We start from the raw sequence: 25088 nt of genomic DNA, 5'->3' as shown, positions 1-25088 counted from the left end.
TTAACACTTATCTTGTTTCTGGGAAAGCCACCTGTACCTATAATTAAAAACATACTTTACGATAAGATCACAAAAACTCAAGGTAGTTCGCCATAGTAAAATATGTTTTAATTCATAAAAATGGTGAAAGTGGAAATAGTAAGCTGATTTGCACTATCATTTTAAAAATGTTTGAATAGCTGAACCCTCTCATTAATAGGTAAATAACAGAAGGGTTAGTTCCCCTTCCCCACATGCAAACATATATACACCCCCTGTGAACTGGACTTTAGTCTTCTGTCTCTTGTTTCTCAGAATAGTACTTTTTTATTATTATTAGTTTCAGGTGCACAAGACAAAGTAATACTTAGACGTTTATCTTTTATATCCCCCACACTGTGTGAAACCCCCTCCCCGAGAATAGTACTTTTGAATTACATTACTTCTAGTTATGAAATTCATTTTCTCCCAATAGCGATATGTAAAACCAAGAAAACAAATTTGAATATTTTTGAGTCATACTCATTTTTTTGGCAGGAAAGGTAAGGTCTGGTTGTGTTACTTCTACTTGTCTACTTTTCTCAGACAATTTCTATTCTTTGACTTAATCAAGATTTCCATGTAACCCAATCTGGAACTATACCAGTTTCCGTTTTGACACTATTCCCAACTAATTTGATCATTCTCTTACTGATATCATCCATATTTTTTGCCCCTGAATGACCTCTTTCACATTCCAGTTTTCTGTATACATATGGTGTTCCATGTGGTTGAAATAAAATGCTATACTCGTACAGTAGTTACCCCAAGAATTTTATCTAATGCAATATAAGTATATGTAATGTGAGTTGCTATAGTCAATATCACTAAACACGTAATGACTCTAAAACAAACGGAATTTATTTCTCACTGACTTGATTTTTTTTTTATCTCAGCTGTTGTGGGATGATCTCTTCCTTGTGGTGATTCAGGGATCTTGGTCCTTCTATTAAGAAATTGGGATACTTTCCAGACCTGTATTTTCCCCCTCCATTACTAGTCTATCCATGAGAGGGTTTAACTCTTTAATGCTTATTGCCTCTATTCCAGCCTTGTGACATCTTTTATTTGTTGAGTAACTTGTTTTAATAATTTCTCTTCCTTCCACACAGAAGTTTTGCTGACATTAATTTAAACAAAATTATAAGTTATTTTTTTACTTAGGATAAATAAAAGCCACCTTTTCAAAACTGAATCATTAGATTATTCCAACTAATTTTGTACATATATTAAGTATGTATATTATGATTCTGAGATAACCATTCAATTTAGAAATATGTGCATTATTCTAAACTAGGAGAAGGAAATAGCGAAATGAAGTTTAAAAATAATTGAAAAGAAAGAATGGAAAAGAGACAGAAAAAATACAACAGATGAAAGAGATAGTAGATATAACCTCACATATGCCAAACAACAATAATTACCAAATGGTAAAATAATAAGCCTAGCACTCTTAGCAAACAGATATTATATATATTACCTCTCCTTCCAAGCAGAGCTTGGAAGCTATACAATTCCTCTTTGGAAACTGATTTTAAATTCCATTTATCAATCACATTTAAAAAAAAAATTGTTTTCCAGAGTTACTTAGCAAAATTACTTTGGTCAACAAACTCATTCACCAGTTTTAGCTACTATTGACTTTGGGCTATTACCAAAAAAAAAAAGAAAAAAGTATACATTTGCAAAAGTAAATGTTTGTCAAATTTTTGTGTACTCAATAGTATTCTAAACTCTAAATTTAGTGTTAGTATTAAGTCAGGAGCAGTACACACTTGGATATGCAGGAATTGGAAGTTAAATACACATTCAGTTCCAAAGTCTAAAAAGCAGTGAGACCACCCACCTTGGAAAAACAGGTGATGCTCTTATTGCTTGAGGGAAGAGTAAATTGGTAAATCTTTCTAGAAGATAATGAAGCAATATGTATAAAAGCCTTTAAAATATTTATGCCCTTTGACCTAGTAATCCTTACATCAAGATTGCTAGGTCAAAAGATAATCTCTAAAATAAAGTTGCAAAGAAACATTTGTGAAGAATAATTGGTTGTAACATTCAATAAGCTTTGAAAGTTCTCTAAATGTACAAAAATTTGGTAAATAAATTGTATTACTTAGTTACCATGGGAAATTGATTAATCATTCAAATCACATTTTAGAAATATTTAATTATTTAGTTTATACAACATGACCAATATATGTGGAATTTGGGGTTATGTTAATTTCCTAATATTTTTGTAATTTTTTTTCAGTTCTACAAAGAACATATTAATTTTATTAATTAAAAAATGTAAACCTTACTTTACAACAATTATGTGCCACTTTTGTATAACATAATCATGTGCATGTTTATGGAGAAATCTTAGTACACTCTCTCCATTTATTAAAACACAGGAAAGTAGAACATTGCCAACTAAACACAGATGTACAAAAAATGGTTTTCATTTAAAAATTGATATTTCTAAGTATAGTTACCATAAGTATTGAATTTGGCAAGATATTTCTAATTCTGCATAACTTCATTATTTCAAATAAGGCATTTATATTATTATAATATCTCTAAAGTAATTAATAGAAAAAGTTTGATGTATAATATCACAAGTCAAACTTTTGTCAGTGCATTTTTTTTCCTATTTTTGTCTGGTAAACAGCATATCTATAGAGATTCATGGGAAGTTAAATAAGTTGGGCAATCAGCTGAATTATGCAGCAGCTGTGCAGTCAGGGCTCCTGGGCTGCATTCACTGTAGATGTTCCCGATCAACCACAGTTCTCTTTCCCCATCCCAGAGACAAAACCAAAATTTTTTTCAAGACACATTTTCAGAGAAAATTAGAAATCAATGTGTTACCTAATGAAAGTTATGGTATTAGCTTTACACTGGTTAGCTTCTTATGCTGGTTAGAATGTGGTAAATAAATTAACCAGCATCCATGAACTTGATACTTCTGTGACAAGCTGTTGGGAGCCCAGTTTTCATATGAAATTTGGAAATCATGCAATCTCCAATTGAGAACATTTAGAAATTGTTTTTAGGTAGTGTTAGGTAACAAAAAAAATCCCCCCGCCCCATGGGACCTAGAATAGCCTATAAAGTTTTTAAAACAAAGAAAAGAGTTTGTGAACTATATTACCGGCCTTCATGATTTACTATAAAACTAGAAAAATCAAAATAGTGTGGTATTAACATAAGGCATAGTATATAAATTAATGGAACATAATTGAAAGAAAAAATATAACCATGTTTTATGCTCAATTGATTTTTGACAAAGATGCTAAGGTAATTCAATGGGAAAAGGATAGCCTTATCAACAAATGGTTCTGAAACAACTGGATGTCCATAAGGAAATAAATGAACCTAGACTCTTAACTCACGCATCACAAAAATTAGTTTAAAATGGATTATAGTCTTAATCAGAGATGCTACGGATATAAAATTCCTAGAAAAAGATAGGGGAAAATCTGTGTCATAGGGCTAGGCAAATATTTCTTATGATGCAAAAAGAATCATATAATTAAAAAAACTAGTTTGAAATTCATCAAAATTAAAATCTTTTGTATTTCTAAAGTCACCATTAATAAAATAAAAGGAAGCCACAGGAAGAGAGAAAATATTTGTAAAACATGTATCTGACAAACAACATATTCCAGAATATATAAAGGACTTTTGCAAATTAATAGTAAGAAAATCTAATTTTAAAATGGCAAAGGTATACTTCACAAATGGAGATGTAAGAATAACTAGTGAGCACAATACAATATGTGAAACATCAGTATTCTTCAGGGAAATGCTCATTAAAACCATGAGATCTACATTTTACAGGTATTGGCATGGAAGTATAAGAACTAGAACTCTCATATATTGTTACTAGGAATGTAAGAGTACAGCCACTTTGGAAAAAAAAAAGTATTTGATAGTTTTTCAAAAGTGAAACATACATTTAATACAACCAGCTCTTCTCCTCCTATGCACCTACTCAAGTGAAATTAAATCACATTTCCACACAAAGACTGGTACTCTGTTCATAGCAGCATTATTCTTAATTGTCTCAAATGGAAACAACCTAAATGCCCGTTAACTGGTGAATTGATAAATAAACTTTGAATTATCCATACAATGAAATAGTCTTCAATTGAAAGGGAAAAAAAAAACTACTAAAACAAATGACAAAATGGATGAATCTCAAAAACATTGTGTAAAAGAAGACAAACATAAAAGGCTATCTACTGTATATTCTCCTTCATATGAAATTCTAGAAAAGGCCAAACTACAGTGACATAAAACAAACTAGAATTTGTCTGGAGTCAAGAGAGGGTGCAGGGATTGATTACAAAAGGACATGAGGGAACTATTTGAAAGGATAAAAATACTCCAAATCTTGATCGTGGTGGTGATATGACTGCCCATATTTGTCAAAACATGCCACATTATTTACTTTTAAAAGGGACACTTTATGGCAGACATTTAATTTAACAAAGTTGTCAGAGATAGGTTTTCTGTAGTATCTATTAATGTAGCATTTTTCCTCTATACATTTTGTCACTTAGTTTATTCTAACTGCATTTCTTCTTCTTGTGCTAAACTGAAGAACAAGCGAAATAGACAGTCTTCCTTCTGGGAATGAAAAGTCTGGTGATGATGATGGAGAAGTATACAATTGCATGGTTCTCTAAAAAATCCTAAAGGCACAGAAGACAGAGTATAGAGTGGGCATCAGATTGAGGGAGGGCATTTATACCTGGAGCCTATAATATACTAACTAATGTGTGTGTGAAGCCCTTCACTTGTTCTTTTTATGGAGTAGGTGGAGTAAAAATTATGGTGGGTAAAACTTCTGAAAGAAACTCAGAGTCTTGAAGTATCAGTAGCGACAAAACAGGTGGGGAAGAGCATTCTAAGTACATGAGTGTACCACAGAGCAGGTATGTCTAGGACTGTTTGGGAAAGTAGAATTAGGTTAGCCTGTTTGAAGCTGAGGAAATGTATGTGAGGGAAAGATAGGGGAAACGACAGTGTTAATGGTATAGAGGTCAATTTAGGAAGGTATTCATGCATCTATTGTGCTCAACGCTGTTTAGAAATGAAGTAATAATCTAGGAAATGAGGACATCTTAAATAATGCATAGATGGATATGAGCATGAATGAGTTAAATAAAGGTTTGGTATGAGAGGAGATATACAGGATACTGGTTATAGTTACTAATAAGCAGAAATGTTGCCAATAATCTTGTGTGGAGAAGATAACAACTTGAATTTTGGCATCATTCATTCAAAAAAACTGTGTCCTTTTGTGTTATAGTTTCATGGACATATTTACTAGGCTTTTCCCCAGCATGAGTAATAGGAGTAATAGTTTTCGATAATTTGATGAATTTACTTCTCCTACAAAATATATTTATTTCACAAATACTTACTAACAAATAACAAATAACAAATTTATTTACAAATTGATTACCATTTCCCTACTTTTAAAATAATGTTGCAACAATATATTGCAATAGTCAATGTTGTATCATTGTGACTAAGTAGCATTTAAAAATTTTTGTTAGACATGCATTACTTTTGTTAAAAAAAAAAAGTTCGCTTATTTGCATTTTGATATGTTAAATATTATTGGCAGTTTACACTCTAATTTAAACCTTGACATGATATTTGAATTTTACTGTAGCTCTTATGTTAAAATAAAACTCTAAAATGAAATTACTAGATAAAGTCCACTTCATCCATAGTGTAGTTCCCAACAACACTTTAAATGATATACTTTTTATATTCATTAATGTTATTAAGTTTATCATAAAAAGGAAAAAAAGTGTTGTGGCTTTTTTTCCCACCTAAAGAGGGAATTTTTTTACCCCCAATATATTTTAATGTATGTCTAAATTACCATTAAAACCACTCAAAAATATCTGCTTCTGCTCTTCCAAATTTGGATATTTTAAACAAATATTATAATTAGATCAGGTGAAAGAAAAAAGATTTGATCATATTGACATGGCGGACAATTTCATTTAAGAACTTCTGCTCTGGAAGGAAAGCAGTCACTTGCCACAGGCAAGGAAACAAAAGTGAAACATCTGCAGGATTGTGCTTTCCCCCACTGTAAGCAAATGGACTGATTTTATGTGGTGAGTCACTGAGGAGATATAGAGATAGATATATATAGAGAGATATATATGGGAATTAGGGGGTTATTTTGAAAAGTGAGTATTAGGGAAATTTTTATTTAATGTTACTAAACTTATCAGACAAAAATAATCAGGATTAGCCCTTGCCTAACACGTTCCTCTCTAAATTAAAACATAGAGGAGCAGAGAGAAATAAATAACAGTTAACAGAGTATCTTAGGAAAAGTGCATATTTAATCAATGTATTTGTAGCACATTGCAAAGTACCTGGCATGTACAAAACATTTAGTGCCTATTGTGATAGAAGCAAGCACTACTAATGATTGTGAATACTTACATTCCTATTCCCCTTCCAGAGGCCACCTAATTAGCCCCCAGGGTAGAAATACTCACGATTTATTGAGTTTCTACTCTTTTCTAGAGCCCATGCTAAATACTTTGTATACATTTGCATTTTAATACTCAAAACTGCCCTGTGAGGTAGATAATATTTTTCTTCAATTAGATAAGAAAATTGAAGTTTAGAGAGTTATGTAACTAACGTGGGTTCACACCATAACTGATAGATTTTGCATCTAAATCAATCCTCACTCTTCAAACCTATTCTGCCTGACATTTGTGTTGTATTACTGCCCCTTGGGTTGGAAGGAAAGCCCTCTCCATTCATCTAAATGCAGACACTTTACTAGGATGGACACGAATATTCTGGTCTACCTCCTACCACAAAGTGTGTCTTTATCTAATAAAGTATCTATTAAATAAATTTCTATTGATTTCACTTTCATATTGTATAGAGCTTTACTTAGTCATTTGGCATCTTACTTTCTTGATAAGATTTTCTAGATCTAGCTGCAAGGTAAGGACCAAGGGACAAAGAAAGAGACTCCTTTGTATAAATTCAAAGATCATCCTGATTGTCCTCAAAGTAAACATTGTCTGTGAATATGTGTCTCGGAAACAGGACCCAAGCTTTCTATGAGGTCTCTTACCTTTGGAACTCTAAAGTATAGCTCAGCAAATTTTTTTCTGTAAAGGGCCAGCAGGTAAATACAGGGGGTGCCAAAAAAATGAATACAAGTGGGCACTTTGGTCAGTGTTGCTCAAGCAGTAGTTCGTCATAATCAGAAGTGTCTGGACGCTGATGGTAACCACTTTGAGCACCTCTTGTAACTGCAGAAGTCAAACATGACTTGTATTCATATTTGTTATCGATATATATCGAGTATTACAATTTTAATAGTTTTCCTTTCTTAAAATGTGTATACATTTTTTTTGTTCAGCACCCTCTGTATTTTAGACTTTGCAGGCCTCATAGTCTGTGTTGCAACTATTCATTTCTATAGTTGTAGTGTGAAAACAGTCATAGATAATCTGGAAATGAATGAACTTGACAACTTGACAGGGTTTTAATAATAAGGCCCAGGTTTATCTCGTGTGCCATCGTTTTCTGCCTCCTGACCTAACGCACTGTACAAGCTTGTTTTACGCTGTATTGTAATGGATTAATATACCATTTTAAATAGAATTGGCAAACCTAATTCTTACTTCTCTTTAACTTGAAATAATGATAGCATATGTAGTATTTTTAATAGACTGTTAAATTTATAATGGTAAGTATAACAGAAAATAAGATATAATCTGTTAACTCTTATTGGGTGCTTTGAAAATGTTGTTATTGGTTTATTTAAAAAACTGCATTTTTTAAAGCTTCAACATATGGCTTGAGTTATTAAGCAGATTAATATTTTTTATTAGACTAATAAAACTCTGAGGAGCCAAAGTCATCATTTTCCAGAGTCATCTTTTTCTAGAAATGGTGTTGATAGATTCAAGCAGTGATGACTGCCATTTTTTGATTCCTTGTGTTATAATGGGAGCTGGAAGACAAAACCAGTCTGAGAAGACTTGCAGATGTGAAATAAAAAGGGGTTAGAGTATCAACAATTGTATCTGCACGCCAGAAGCTCTAATTGCTATGACGTTTCTTCCTGTCCTTCCAAAACTATATTCCCCAGTTAATGATGTAAAAAGTTAAAAGAGAAAAAAAAAAAAAATATATATATATGTATATATATATATATATATACATATATATTATATATATGTATATATATATATATATATTTTCCCATTCATGGAATGTGATGCTTTCAAAATACAAGCAAATAATAAACTTGAGGGAAAATATGATAATTTGTTATAAGAAGAAGAAAAACTGCAATTCCTTGGATGTCCCATTACCTATTCTACATTGATGAAAAATGAAGTAAATATTAAACTTAAATGTTTGCATAAAGAATATAAAGCAGAATGAATAAGAAAATATTCCCAGTTTTATAACCACTAGATGTACCAAATAAAAATGTTATTTATGCTCACTTACGAACATTTAGAGTATAGCAGTGGTCAGAAGATGCCTAAGTTTGAAGTAACCAATCTATTCAATGATTTATATGTACTAATGTGAAATAAATCTATCCAGATTTTATGAGGCTTTTTATATTATTTGGATAGATTTGTAATAAAGAAGGAATTTCATAATTAGGAGTATGTGTATTGGTTTCTAATTTTTCTGACATTTTTAACACAATCTCCACATTTATAAACTAATAGAAAAACATCTCTAATAGTGACAACCAATGTAATATTTTTTAGAAGTGTTTGTCTCCCAATGACCTAGCATAAATTTTTCAGTTGTTATTTGAAAAGTTTTTTTGAGATTTTTGTGGTACAAATACAATTTACTAAGAATCATAATAAGTGTCTCCCAGTAATATACCTGACAGGTCTTACTAAAGAATGCCATTGAGTAAAATATTTGTGCATTTGTTTTAATATAATACTTTTCCTCATAAAAGGGTAATAAACCTATCAATTCAGTATTTAAACTAATGAACCCAAGAAAGAGAAAGAGATTGCCCTATCAAAAATAGCATTTTGCTATTACCTAGACACTTTTCCAAAGATTCCCTTCTTTCTGCAGTATTAGATACTAATCTCATCACTAGGAAAATAACAAAGTTTGAGAAATCAGTGATGTTTATATTCAAGGTATCTTTGAGGGTTCAGAGTTCGTCAATTAGTTACATAGAAAATAAAATGAATAATCCGTTATTGTTAACATAGCTTGTACAAGTGATTCATGCTTTTATTTGGTTTAGCATTAAATGTAACATATTGTATACATTAAATGTAATAAGCATATGTTACATGTAATATATATAATATATTACATATATGTTATATTAGTATATATAACATATACATCAATACATATAATGTATACATTAATATATACATATATTTCCTTTCTTCACATACATTATCTCATTCATTCCTGACAAAAAGCCTATGAGGTAGATAAATTTTTGTCTCATTTTATGGATGCAGAAACTGGGCTTTATACAGATTATGTTACTGTCCCAGTTTATTAAGCACTTTATTTGTGTCATGTACTATTTTAAGTATTTTACACATGTTAACTTGTGTTATTGTCACACCAACCCTAGGAAATAGACACACACACACTCACACACACACACACACACACACACACACACACACACGGAGAAAGAGAGAGAGAAACCGAAAACACCTTTCACATGAAACAGTTTCACATGGACAAGTTCCCTTATCCATACTATTTCTTTTGCTTCTTTCTAAAACTAATCAAATGACCCTGACTTACCCATCTTTGTATTCCAATGTAAGGCAGAGAATAGGGACTCAGTCATTCTTTTTTGAAAAGACGGCACATAAATGAATGCTTATCATGTCCTTCTGTTTTACTTTCTATACAATCTAACAGAATGTGCTTTAAAATATTAACTTGGGAAAGTTGATTAGATATCTCAATTTATCTGAGACATCCCTGTGTTTTACAATCGAAATAGAGTGAAGGATTCTCCAAATTATTGTCAACTTAATCACAACGTTACTTTTAAATGTTAAATGACTGGTGTGAGGACATATGCTTGGCTGGTTTGGTTTAGTTTTGCCTAGCCCCCCTAGCACTATGATATATATAAATCCAAGTGAGATGTGCGTTCTAGTATCTGCACACTGAGATCCGTTGTGAGAACTGAGTGTATCTCTGGATTACGATAACTGAAGGAGAGGACTGCCTGTCCTCTCTGTCCATTCCAGCCAGATGGACCCACTGTTGTGTTGATAGGAAGGGGACAATGTGCTGGCCTGGGTGAAAAAAAGGCAAAAGGGGGCTATAGTAAAGACACTATTACAGAGGACAAAGGGCATACTTATAGACCTAGCTAATAAAAAGGGTTGCAAAAAAAAAAAAAAGGTTGCTAATAATTTATGTAGTATCCATTAGCTGCACGTTTATACAATTTATCACCATTTTGTTAGTTTCTTTTACTGGAGCTCAACACTGATTTGGAAGTAGTTTTCTGAAAACACGAATTTCAAGTTTCTATACTGTGGAGGAAGACGGAATTCAGGGATGTATTAGTTTGCTGGGGCTGCCGGAACCAAGTACCACAGATCGAGTGGCCTATGTAACAGAAATGCATTATCTCTCAGTTCTGGAGGCTGGAAGTCTGAGATCAAGGTGTCCACAGGGCTGATTCCCTCTGAGGTTTCTGTCCTTATCTTGCAGATGTCCATCTTCTCCTTGTGTCTTCATAAGGCTTTCCCTCTGTGCGTGTCTTGTCCTAATCTCCCTTTCTTATAAAGACACCAGTCATATTGGATTAGGGTCCACACCAGTGACCTCGTTTAACCTTAATTACTACTTTAAAGTCCTTATCTCCAACTAGAGTGACATTCTGATGTACCCAGGATTAAGATTTCAAAACATGAACTTTGAAGGGACTCAATTCAGCCCTAACAGAGGACTCTGTAGGACTAAAGAATCACCTGGCAGGTAATCTGCATTTTCCTACTCACTTTGTCTTGTAGACGGGCACCTCAGTCCCAGTGGTGTGAAAGGAATCATGGAGTTTCACAGCATTTTCCCTCTGCAAATCCCCCTTGTGTTAACTCTGGAGAAACATATACAAATTAGGGGGAAAAACTGAAAATACAGTATATTAATCTTCCTAATAAAGGGGGACATAGACATGTCGACTATATTTAGTGAATTAGTTTAAAATAGACTTTTGAAAAAGTAATTTACTTTAAGTTTTGATCCAATAAAGTTAAAGTTATCACTGAAGAATGTAGAAGTAGTCAATTAGAGGGATATGTAATATGCAATCAACATTTTTTGTGATACAAATATTTGCATCTATATAATTTTTTACATTGGCATACATATTATTTATAAATATGTAGCAATTCCAAGCTTGAGACAAACATTACAGATAAAGGAGCTGTGTTTTATTAGGTAACAAAGACGAGATCGGCGTAACTGAGTCTAGTCTTTCATCCAACCCCTTTCTATGCTTAATGTCTAGAAAAATGAATCAGAAGCACTGAATATTTTTCTAATAACTTATACTAATAGCCTGCTTGTTTTATCTTTCTCTAATCTTCACTCTATTTTAAATAATTTTAAGTTGAGAACCTAATAAACATAAAGTGAGATGTGAATTTTTTATCTAATTGTTCATCTTTAATTAAAACACTAGAGGGCACCCTTTCCTTCTGTTAAAACATTCTGGTTCTGAATTGTGCAGTAGAAATATAAAGTAATGCCATGTAAAACTAATATTCTTTTTATCTTTAATATCTGTGGGCTTGCTTCCATATTGAACTTATTTTAATTTCAATGATCACAAAAGTCTCAGCATGTTATTTTAAACAATATTCAGTTTATTTTTAGCTAAAATTAATTCTAATATGCTGGAAATGTCACAGAGGAAAGCTATTCTACTCAAGAGCCGGACGTCCACCTAGGGCCACGGTAATCAACAACAATAAGAACGTGTTTGCTACCACTTAATGTGTCTATCAAGAATAATTCAGCCTAAATTCATTGTTTAGGTTTTGGAGTCCTTTGTCTTAAATGTGTTTTCCTATTTTTCATGTTCCCCAGTAAATAACATACTACTGATAGATTAATCCACTGTTTCCAACAGGAATGCAGTGAGGCTGGGCTAGAGAAAATTATAGGAATGGAAGGATCCAGCTAAAAATAATAATTCCCAATTATTATTTAGCACCTATTAATGTCAAGCACATTACTTATATTATTTTACTTATAAATAAAATAATACTCAGCACTTTACTTATTTTATTGATGCTTCATTCAATATTTTGTCAGTTATTACTGTTTTTATTCTCATGTTCATGTTATATATCATGAGGATACAGTAATACAAGCATAGTAAATAATCCAACATGAAGGGTATTTACATATTTAGGAAAACCATGAAAATTTGATTTTCATTCAGTACAGATGAAAAAAGAATCAGAATGGTTTTTTCAGGTTTTATCTGCTTGTTCGTAGGGATGGTGGTTGAACTGGGTTGTGACAGTGCAAGGCAATTGGATATATTTTGAAGGCTAGATAAACTTGAAAATATTTACTGATTACTAAAGCACGTTGGTTTTCCTTAATTATAATCTGTTACAATTAGAATTTTGAAGAAATTAGATTATTCACTTTGGTGTGCTCTCTTAAATCTTTAATAGTTAGATTGACAACACAAGTGCCAACTGTGGTCCAAGCACATTCTCCAAATACTTTTAGGTTGCAGAAGGAAGAACTGAAGGGTAACTTTGAGCAGTAAACTCTCACAGGTTTGATGAGTTCCAAGGACAGTTGTGCAAAATTCAGAAGGGGTGGAGAAATACTAGGTCTACAAGGTTTCAAAAATCTTGGTTTTAAAAATCTAAAAATTATTCTAAATAAATATCTACATTAAATCTGTGCTACATAGGTAAACCCACTACCGTGTTTCCCCAAAAATAAAACCTAGCTGGACAAGCAGCTCTAATGTGTCTTTTGGAGCAAAAATTAATATAAGACCTGATATTATATTATCTATATTATATTATATTATATTATATTATATTATATTATATTATATTATATTATATTATATTATATTATTATACCTGGTCTTATAGTTAAATAAGACCGAGTCTTATATTAATTTTTGCTCCAAAAGATGCATTAGAGCTGATTATCCAGCTAGGTCTTATTTTCGGGGAAACACGGTATTCTATTTGCAACTTGAGTCACCTTGTATTCCTTCATTATTAGAAAAGGAAAATGTTATGTAAACTTTTAAAAAAATCAATGAAAGTTAATTACAAAACACAAATAAATAATTGCAAAGCACAGACAGATATGTAAAGCTGGAATTAACTGTAAAGTCCTCTACTTTTCCTCTCTTGGCTATGATCAGACCTTTCTAATAATACTGTATTCCAGAAATCACATAGTAAATATTTCTGTTTCAAATATCTTTACTTAGATAAGAGTCTATATGACTTCATAATCTATATGACTATATAATTATATATAAATTTTCTTTTCGTCCAAATAAAGAACATAGTCTTCTGTTATTCTCCTTTTATTTTGGTCACTGCATGTACATGAATTGATGTCAGTACATCTATTATACAAAAGTTCAGGAATAGAGTGAATCATCGTATAGGTACCAAGACTCAGTTGAATGTTTGATAATGAATTATAATAAAAATTAAGAACTATTTAAGCAATAAAGTAAAGGCATACCTCAAATCATAATCATATCCAGTTACAAAAAATTACGTATAGAAGAAGGAAAGTCCATGAAGGAAATAATAGTGATTATCACAGGATGATGGGGTGTAGCATGATTTTTATTATCTTCTATAACGTTGTCTATTTTACTTACTTTTCACAATAAATATTTGGAAGCTTAAATATAAATATTTATTTTAAAATAAGATAAAATAAAATAAAACTGTATGGACATACATAGAGCCCAGATCTTAGTTTTAGTTTCTAAGTGCCAGTTATTCAATAAAAAGAGCCAAGGGCCCCTGAAGAAATTACTCTTTCTTGGATTTGGACAGGAAAAATAATATATGAACCTTGAGTATCTTGTAGTTCCAGAAAGTAAGGAAGATTTTAAAAAGGGATTTTGAGGGATAGGGCGTGTGTCAAAAGGACAAAGAAGTAGCCTGGAAAATCTCCCAGTAATCAAACTGGCAAGGAACAGTAGCACAAGGAAGAAGGAATCATTTTGAAACACTTCCTGTGATCAGGAGAGACGTGACACATAAGAGGGGATGAAAATAACTTTGGCTATGTGAGATGACATGAAAGTTGAGAAAGTCTTGCCTGATGACCTTTAGTTTCTTTGTTAAATGGTTTGTACAGTCACCAGCTAAGAATGATATTGGGACTAATGAGTAGCCGTGATTGAAGATAGAAGTGATGATTTGACATAACTTTTCACAGAATTAGGAAATAATCACCATAAAATTTCAAAATATAAATCCTGGCATATAAGACCCATTAACCTTCCTTCCTTCTTTCCTTCCTTTCTTCCTTCCTTCCTTCCTTCCTTCCATCCTTCCTTCCTTCCTTCCTTCCATCTTTTCTTTTTTCCTTTATTCCAGGATGAGGATGTGAAATACAGAATGAGAGAAAGAAGCAAATGGAGTAATAAAAAAATGTTACTTCAATATTTGATAGCTCCTGGAATCAAAATGGGCTTGATACTATATACTAGTTAGCAGTGCCTCTTTTCATGTCTTTTGTGTAACTTCCCTGACCCTGCCAACTCCACCTCCCCCTTCCCCTAGCTAAAATTTTATTTCCCAGAATTATTTGTTCCTATGGTTCTGAATTAATTCTGTGTTCTACAAGAGATGCCTTCAGTAGAGAATTGGTGGACATACGGAATATGATAGAAAGAATACAAAGCTAAGAAAATCTCCGGGTGGGAGGGGTATTATACACACACACACACACACACACACACACACACATATATCTATCTATCTATCTATCTATCTATCTATCTATCTATCTATCTATCTATATATATATATAGAGAGAGAGAGAGAGAGAGAGAGAGATAGATAGATAGATAGATAGATAGATAGATAGATAGATAGAGATATAGAGTGGGGAAATGAGAAAGAACACAAAAACATAGGTAAGTTGAATGTTCGATCCAGGAAAAAACAGAAAATGGAGCTGAGAGAATTTTGAAAGACATAATATGAGAAAGACCTTCAGAATAAAAAGGCAAATGTTTGCCAATTCAAAGAACTTATCAAGTTACCAGACATGAATGAAATGGAGACCAAAACCAAAGTGTGCCATACTGAAATTGCAAAACACCAGGGACAAAAAGAAGACACTGGAAGCTTCCAGTAAGGTGCATGGGTGGAGTAACATATAAAGAATCAGGCATGGTGATGGCACTGGAATTTGCAGCAGCAGTTGTAAAAATACAAGACAGCCAAGAATCTGTGTGATCTTCTAGTTCGAGGACCCAAACTCGTAGCAATCCCATGTGGCAAATTCTCAGAAAAGACCATCCAATTGACTCAGTATCTCACAAGGGTCTACCTTGGATCCAAACAACTATGGCTAAGCAGGATAACTTGATTCCCAAGTTTGCCTGATGGAACTGTTGATAGAGGCAGATTCCCTTTAAGAAGACAGAGAAAACAGCAGGCAGAGGAAATGATAAACAATTATAGTACAGAAAGGCTATGCAGTAAAACCAAAGTGAGCACTATTAAGTAATACTTATTTTAACCCTTTCCTTTATTCAGTTTTATTTTGTCCACAATTTGTTCACCTGTGGCAGACAAGAAGCACACAGAAACAACTAAGTATCACGATCAAAGAGGTGGGCTACCCATGAAGTCAGAAAATAAATTTCTGATGTTATTGTTGTTCCAGATAAAACAATGGTTCTTTGGAAATGATTTAAAATACTACAGGAAGTATATAAGTACTATGGAAAATAGGAAAGCTGGTACTTATTTTATTTTTCTTGAGTACTGAGGCATAATATGATCCCTTTGAACATTAATAGTTTTACATGATACTTCCATAGTATTAGACAGGGTGATTCAGGGAAATAATAGATTTATTATTATAAGGTATTTGTTCACGTGATTATGGAGATTGAGCAGTCCCATCATCTGCCCACTATAAGCTGGAGACTCAGGAAAGCCAGTGGTGTAGGTAGAAGGTCTGATAACAGGATAGTTACACAGTTGGCTGGCTTCAGAATGAGACTCCATTTAGCAATATTCTTACTCATAATGAACCTCTAGGACAGGGGTGTCCAAACTTTTTTCAACATTTTTTACCAAGGGCCATATGCCATAAAATACACAAACAGCCAAGCCACTCACTTGAGGTGAAGTACGTATTGCCTCACCTGGTTTAAGTAAACTAAATATATTTTTGAAATTTGCTGCAGGCCAATTAACAATGGATTGCGGACTGCAGTTGGCCCACGGGCCGCAGTTTTGACACCCCTGCTCTAGGACTATCTATGCTTTACTTCTGGTTGATACCTATGAAACAGCTAAATGTCACATTCCACAGTTTTCACTCACCTGAATTTGGGAAGATAATAAATGGGCAGCTATGACAAGTAATATAGGACATCATCAGCCTCAATGCAACCATTCAAGGATGCTCTGACATTGCTTAAGAGCAAGCAATAGACAATTTATTTTTTTAATGGCTCATATGACCTGGGGATTTGTACATCACATTCCATAATTAGAGAAGAAGAAATGAGAGCCCTTTGGATTTAAATTTGGTTATGTTCACACATTAGAAAATAGTAAAATCAAGTCATGTTGAATATATACCTTTCAATAGGCTTCTATTCCAGTATTTTTCATTCCTCTGTCTCTTTTTGTCCTCATTGCTTTTCTTTCTGGTATCTATTTGTATCAACTTGCATTTTCTTCTCTCTGAGTAGCTTTTTATCCTGCTTTTTAATGATTATACTTTACTGTCTTACTACCCAATTCCTGGTAGAAGCAAACCTTCATTTTATTTCTCCACTCACTCTGCAGCAATCTCACCCAGTTGGCTCCCCTATAAAGCTCCTGGCTCATCACTCAGCCATTCTCTCCAACACAGCCAGCTCTTCACAACCGTTACAGATCCCTCAATTCAATTTTATTCAAGGCAGTTTCATTCAGAGGCTCAATTCAATTCAGTTCAACACGTTGCTGCCTATTCTATCCTTTTCTTTATCTCTCTCTCTCTCTCTCTCTCTCTCTCTCTCTCTCTCTCTCTCTCTCTCTCTCTCTCTCGGTTGGGTGATCAAAGTATATATGAGAAATAGATCTGGTGATTTGATCAAACACTCAGCTGTCCTTTCTTCGGAAGGTGGATGTTTACAATTGTATGCCACTCGTGACTATTTCCAGTTTTCCATACACATCTTATTTAATACATCAATACTCTTTTCTTTAGCACTTTTAATATTTATTTATTACTTCCAGAAGTGCTCCGTTTCTTTGATCTATTCAGTCAGCTTTCCATATTGACTCCCAATGACAGTTTTTTGTTTGTTTTCCCAGGACAAGAATTTGCATAAAGGTAAGATTTGTCATTGCAATAAAAGTTAATTAAAGGGAGATTTTTTTTTTCTAACTCAGTTTTTACACTGCATCATCACACACACAAAAATATCTGTCATATGTTCCTTAGAATTACACAACACTAAAACGCTTGAATTATTCCTACTGTTGTGCTTATCACACTACTTTTCTACTTCTACATGTCTCAGATCATTTTACTCCTAATGTTCTAACTTGCATTTTTTTATTTTCTGTAAATTGAAAGAATCTGTTGACTATCATTACCATGTTCATTAAGTAAGCCAACTTTCTCTATTTTTGAAAACTAAGAACTATCTCATCTCCATTTTTCTGTCATCAGTAAACCATTTTCTAACTTATACAATCATTAAAGTTTATTTAGAGTTTTTAAATAGGATTACATTTCCATTTTTGGTTAGTTTTGAATTCTGATATGTCTTTAGAAAGGGTTTCTATATTTTTAATATATAAATATGCTAATTTTTATGGTCTGCATAATGGGCGTATCTATATCTGTGTTGTATATAAACCTTGGAAATGTTACTAAGGAATATCAATAAATATTTACCAGGAAGCTTTAAATTCAAGACCATTACACTCTAGTGGCTGTATAAGGTATAGTCCTTTTTTGCATAGTAAATGTTCTGTCATTCTTACCTAGATCAACAAATAGCATCACTATCAACTGAGTATCTCTAGCTGGACATCAGAATGCATCCTTGATTCCTTTCAAGGTCTCATACTCACCTTCTAGTTCATCGACTGCAAAATGTATGCAAAATCCAGTAGCCTTTCTCTAAGAACCTCTTCCAGCCTTTCTCGGGACTGAATGTTAGCAGCCTTACTGATCTCTTTGTTTCTACTCTTATCTCAACATAGTCCATTAGCAGACAGAATAGTGTCCCAAAATTGAAATCAAATCATGTCATTTCTTTCCAATAGCTTCCATAGCAATTAAATTAAAATCCTTAGCATGACTTGCAAGTTCCTACAGGATTTGGCCCCCATCTACCTCTATGTCCCTGTCACTTTCAATGTTCCCTCTTATTCACTGAGCTCCATCCACAGATGCTTCCTATGCTGAGTACCCCATACTTACTCCCCTCGTACAGCCTTTGCATTGATTTCATGTTCCCGTGCCAAGAAAATATTTCTCTCATGTGCTATTTTGGATTTGTTTTGTTTTTCATCAGTTAGGACTCTCTCTCTCTCTCTCTCTCTCTCTCTCTCTCTCCTCTCTCTCTCTCTCTCTCTGTCTCCTGGAGAAGGACTAGCCTTACCACTCTGGCCAAAGTATACTCCTTCTCTTAAAAGTACCTTCCTTACTATGTTCATTTTTTCTAGGATAATTTTTGCTGTGTCAAGCATTAGAGTATCCATAAAACTCAAGGTTTAGCTGAAGGGGGTGTTTCAAATTATATTTCCGCCATAATTCTGTTGAATTTATGTAGGCAGCAGAAATACAGAATACAGTCTTGTGATTTTCTAGGCTGTGTTTTGGAAATCTGGGATGAAGAGAGTTTACCCAAAATGGGAAGCACATATTCATACAGTTTTAACAGTGCTAAAACTTTCACTCAATGATATTCAGTTTCACACTTTGAACTAGCAGAAATGTTCTCCTGTGTAACAACCCTCTGATCTAGGACTCTAAAAAGTGAGACTAAAAGTCATAATGTCAGCCTAGTGATATAATTCTCTCTTTAATTTTTTGCTATCTTTTTTTAACAGAGCCTTCCTACTTTCCTAAAAACTCTCTGGTTTGTTACTTGTATGTTTTAGAGTTTTTCTGAACAGTAGCCACCATGGGGGAGAAATGGTTTCAATACATCATTAACCATGGGGAAGGTATGAACAAACAAGGTGTTTTTATCCTTACACAGCAAAATGACAAGAGGTGTTTAATAAATAATGATGCCATTCTGCACCTCTGAACCAAAGAAAAAATATGTGATGAAATATAAGGACAAGATAACAATAAGTATTTGAACACTTTATATTTAGTCTGCTCATGATGCTATAACAAAAATACTATTGACTGGGTGACTTAAACAACAGAAATTTATTTCTTACAGTTCTGGAACCTGGCAGTCTGAGATCAGGGTGCCAGCATGGTTGTGTTCTGATGAAAGCCTTCTTCCTTGTTTGCAGATAACCATCTTCTCACTATATCCTCACAAGGAGGGAAGGACGGAGAGAGAGAGAGACAGAGACACACAGAGGGAAAATGGCCCTCTGGTTTTGTAAGCACACTAATCCCATCATGGGGCTCCACTCTCATGACGTAATCATCCCCCAAAGGCCTCATCTCCTAATACTGTCACACTGGGGGTTAGGTTTTAACATAGGAATTGGGGGGGGGGGGACATAAACATGTATTCTACAGCAATGCTTATAAGAAACATAGATGACAAACTCTCTGGGTCTTAGTTTTCTCATGAATAATAACATTTGCTATCTGATAGCTTTTTCCTGAGGCCTCACAACAACTATAGAGACAATGAGAAGTAGCACTCTTAACATTTGTTTATGGGCAATATAATAAGTAGCCATGTTTATCATAAACCTTGCATGAGATTATATCTGTAATTAATATATAAAGGCTTATTTGAATTAAAACTTATGCTTATGCTTTGGAAATTAAAATGAACATTTCCCATTGGGTTCTAGTATTACCATGATCAGTTTGGGAATCTTGAGCTTTAAAAATCCAAAGTTTTATTTCTCAGCTGCTAAAAATTAGATGAAGAGAATCAAAGGGCAGACAAAACTAACTACAGTGCATGTATATGTTACCATTCAATTACAGGTTATCTAAAATAAAAATGCCGTTCAGATAGAATCAAATTTTCTATTAAAATGGTAGTGTGCTAGCATAGCTCACATGAAATTGTGGAAACGACTTTCCATAAAAGCACAATGAGAGACATTGTATCTGACTCATGATCACTCCAGAGGCCTTATATTTCTTCTTCTTCTAAGGAATCCCTCATGACAATATTATTGAGTCAGTGTAACACTTGTGTGTGTGTGTGTGTGTGTGTGTGTGTGTGTGTGCGCGTGTGTGTGTGTATAAATGAAATGACGTAATATATAGCAATTGTACAGGATAATACAGGATGCATCATAGCACTCATAAATGACAGCTATCATTATTATGCATCTAAATCTTGTGACCAGTCCATCACACGATCTTATCATGCCACTATTGATATCACTGATGGGAAAATTTACCCAGAGATCCCTGTTTATGTAAAGTTTCCAAATCAAACTTCTTAAAAATATGGAATTTATTCTTATGTATACCACAAAAGGTTTTACCTGCTTTATTTCTTTCAAGTGAATTTTACTGCTTTGATAGTAAGTCAAATTTCTAATCAGTTTTAGTTAGTAAGAAATACTTTTCTAATTTTCCTGTAGTTATGACTTGATAGTGAACCCAACCATTTTGATGACATAAAACCTAAAGCTGACCACCAGAGCACATGTTTTGAGTGCCCTCTAGTGGTCGCTCAGTCAGTAACAGTCAAAGACCTAGCAATTTGCAGCCTAGAAAATAGCTATAGAAATTTGTAGTAGAAGCTCCTCCTATTCCAATCAAGAAATGTACCTTCAAAGAGAATAAGCAAATTGCCTTCCACTACAATTCTTGGAATAATTTAAATTAAAGCCAAAGTTGCAGATAATAATTCTTCAAATATAAATTCTTTAAAACATTTATTATTTTCTTTACCATTATGTAAAATACGATTATGTAAAAATCTATACTATTGATATAATGAATATAATTTATAGAAACCATAAAAAATGAATTAAAGGTATTTTATTAGTAGCTATGAACTTCTCTTTCCTTTGTCATTCTTCCATCACTGCTTTCATTGCTCCCTTTCTGCCTTCATGCTAAACATTCTTATTAAGCTTTTCTTACTGCTTTCTTTAGCACTTTTAGAGTTATCTATCTAGGTAATATAGTAACATTTAAAAGTGCCTGACATTTACTAACAGCTTAATAAATGTTTGATAAATAAACTACTAAATGAGTAAGGTATCGTTCAATTTCATAAGTGAATGTGTGAATCCAATCATGACTGTAAATTAGTATCGTCCATAGAGCATTTTAATTAGCTATGGAATCTACTAATTCGTGTTGAATTATATATTATCTATTCAAGATAAAGATATAAATTTTTGCTTAATACCTAAAGGAAATTTATAAGCTATCATATCTCCATATATTTTGCTATCTGATAAGATTATAGATAAGACTTAGTGCTTCTTTTCTTAGTTTTAGAATTATATATTAAAATGTTCTTTAATTACTTTTTCTTTCATATTATTATCAGGCAATTTTTTCTGTGATCAGCATGGTATTTTAGACACTATTGAGAAAATGAAGTGAAATAATGGTCTCACCTTCAGAGAACTTATGTTCCAAAAATGTCAACAAGATAAATATAATAAATATATAAGATGATATGTTTTAGATGGTTCATCATTAGGTTGATATATTTTCACAAACTGTTTTCTGTCTGAATATTGTTTGCTGATAACTCGGCAAACAGGAAAAAGTAAAGTAACAGGAAAATAGACTGTGACTGTTAAGTAAGATATAATAACCATATGAAATATTACAACTTGCATTATCTTTTCTACACATATTTTTATAAATGTTTTCCTAAGGAACAACTTGGGGCAGATTTTTGAAGGGTAAAATGATAATGAGTATATTATGTGAAATAAAATCTCTAAGAGCACTTAGCACAATGCTGAATTTACAGTGTGTGAAATATACATAAGCTGTTGTGTTATTGTAATATAACTCAAGAGGTTATATAACTTAAACAAAGGCAGGGAACACCAGAATATAAAAATAGTTTCCCATGTACATATATTTAACATTATATTTTTGTTTTATTTTCTCTTGCTGATAGTCTCAGATTCGAAATTATAAAAACTAAAGAGAGCCTCCCTGATGAGTCTTATTTTAGGAATCCACAGCCTTATTTCATTAATCCTGCTCATATCCAGGGCTAGCAAAGGAGTATGCCTCTCTTTCTAGACACATCTTAAAGGATAGGTTATCCGGGAAAAGGAGTACGATGGTGATGGGAGGATCAACTCAACAGTTAGCTATGGAGTGTATAGCTTAAAATGAGTAGAAACAATTTGCAAATGGTGGTGCATAGTTAAGTTTTTTAAATGCCTTGAAACTTCATTTCCAAACTGAATGATTTATTTAAATATTATTCACAACGTTTTATTGAGTAAGATATTTTTAAAGCAGTAGCAATTGTGTTTCCAGTTGGCCTCCCGTTCACTTCTGAATTCGAGGAGAATAATTCATGCTATAAATGACACAATTGGCAACATAGTGTGGTGTAGTCACTCACTCTCAACCGAAATATATGATAGTTTCTAGTAAACTTTTTATTTGGCTAGAAATATTTTTAGCACATATTTATTCAAATTGAATTTCCTGTTCATACTACTTTGCTAGCATTCATTAAAACAATGAACCCTGTTTGGGTCCTATAGTTTATTTTCTTGGGAGGCAGTGGCCCCCATCTTACAACAGAATTGTAATTTTCATTCTTAATAATGAATGCATAAAAGGCAAGAGGAGACTATCGCCAGTCCAGGGAGCACCATAAGCTGTGAGACAGATAAGGCCAACTTACTTACCTCTATGGGCATTTAAAATTGTTGATAAGATTTCATCTGTGTGATCTTTTATTTATTTGCTGAACTATATATTTGATACTGTTTACATCCACCTAAAAGCGGATTGTTGTTTGCTAATGATGCTATTATACATCTCTTACCAAAGGAGAATAATGATTATAAAACAAAAGCAAAAAACACCCTGCCTTTATCAAATATTTACTTGGAAGATATTCTATTTAGGTCATAAATTCTTCTACAGAATTTAGATCATAATTCTTCATCAAATAAATGACAATAAGAGTAGGTTGTTCTACACTCGATGTCCTCAGGGTTGTGATAAGGATTCAGAGCAGTGGTACTATCATGAAGCCTTTCTGGTACCTCCATATCTAAATCTCTTTGGATAAAGCCTGAAACAATGGATTTGAGAGCTTTAATAGAATGACAGATCATATAACGACAGCCAATCCTACCACAGGACTTAAATCGTTCTTATATTACTTTTTTGAATCTCTACAATAATCTCATGAGGTAGAATATAAGGAATGTATGGAAACAAAGGCTTAGTAGGGCAAAGTAATTTCCTCAAGGTTATGGCACTACTAAGTCATAAAGTTGGTGAGTCACATAACTCATTGTTGAGTAGCATAAGCCTTGACCACATATATCATTGTCTGAATGAAGTCTATGCCAGTCAAACTGAATAACTGCCAATTCTCCCCTTTCCTTTATGTAATATACATGTATATATACTTCTTTTAAAAAATATTAAATCTCCACTACTGTTAAAAAATATGTTCCATGTCCAAAATGCTGTTTGAGAAATGCAGAACCTTAAATGGTATTTTGACTTCTTAACAGACTGTTGTGTACAGCAATATAAATCCAACACTGTGAAAAAGACAAAATGTGCCAGACAATTAAGGAGATGATTTTATTAGCATCATTACAAGATATATATATTTTTTCTATTAATGAGGAATGCTTCAAAAAAGAATCTGGGTTGTATAAAACAACAGAACCATGAGCAAGGATGGGACGGGTCTTGTCTGAGTCATTGAAGAAGAGTGAGGTGAGTTTTATCTCAGACTATGTGAAGAAGACATGGTGGTCCTTTGGGGTTAGACATTTGGGAACACAAAAGGGTGAAGGGTAGGGGAATTTCTTTGCTGTTTTCCAGCCACAAGGGCTCAGGCATATTTCAACATTATCAACACACTAACATAATCTTTCTAAATATTAATTTGTTCTAGATTCACTTACCTATTTTATAAAATTTTCATAATTGACCTGAAAAACAGTTTATCACTGAAGATTTGGCAATACTAAAAATTTCTTAAATTAATTTACCAATAGTATAAAACATTTTAATTATCCTTTCTTTTCTATATTATCTGAAAATCATATAAAGAGGTGGTGTTTTATAATTTAAATGGAATTTTGTTCGAAATACTCAAATGTGCTGAAAAATTAAAAGAAATTTGAGAATAAAAGAGAGAGGTTCAATATCCTGACTTTCTTTGTGTATAAAGAAAGGAAATGCTAAAGAAATACTGGAAAGAAGCTGTAAATCCAAAATTCATAAAATCAATGTAGTGTTTTCAATGCGCAGAGAAGTATTTGCATATGCAGGTTTTTGACTGCGTGGGTGCCCATTGCTATAACTCCCACATTGTTCAGACGTAAACTACACTAAAGAATATTATACAAATGATTTCTTTTGATTCTTACTAAGAAAATGCCTATAAGAAATGTACTGCTATGTAATTTGGAGGTTTTATTTTCCAA

The sequence above is a fragment of the Rhinolophus ferrumequinum genome, chromosome 4, assembly GCF_004115265.2.
Source record: "Rhinolophus ferrumequinum isolate MPI-CBG mRhiFer1 chromosome 4, mRhiFer1_v1.p, whole genome shotgun sequence".
NCBI classification, from domain to species: Eukaryota; Metazoa; Chordata; class Mammalia; order Chiroptera; family Rhinolophidae; genus Rhinolophus; species Rhinolophus ferrumequinum.
The sequence above is the reverse complement of the archived record's forward strand: the minus strand, read 5'-3'. Positions refer to the sequence as shown.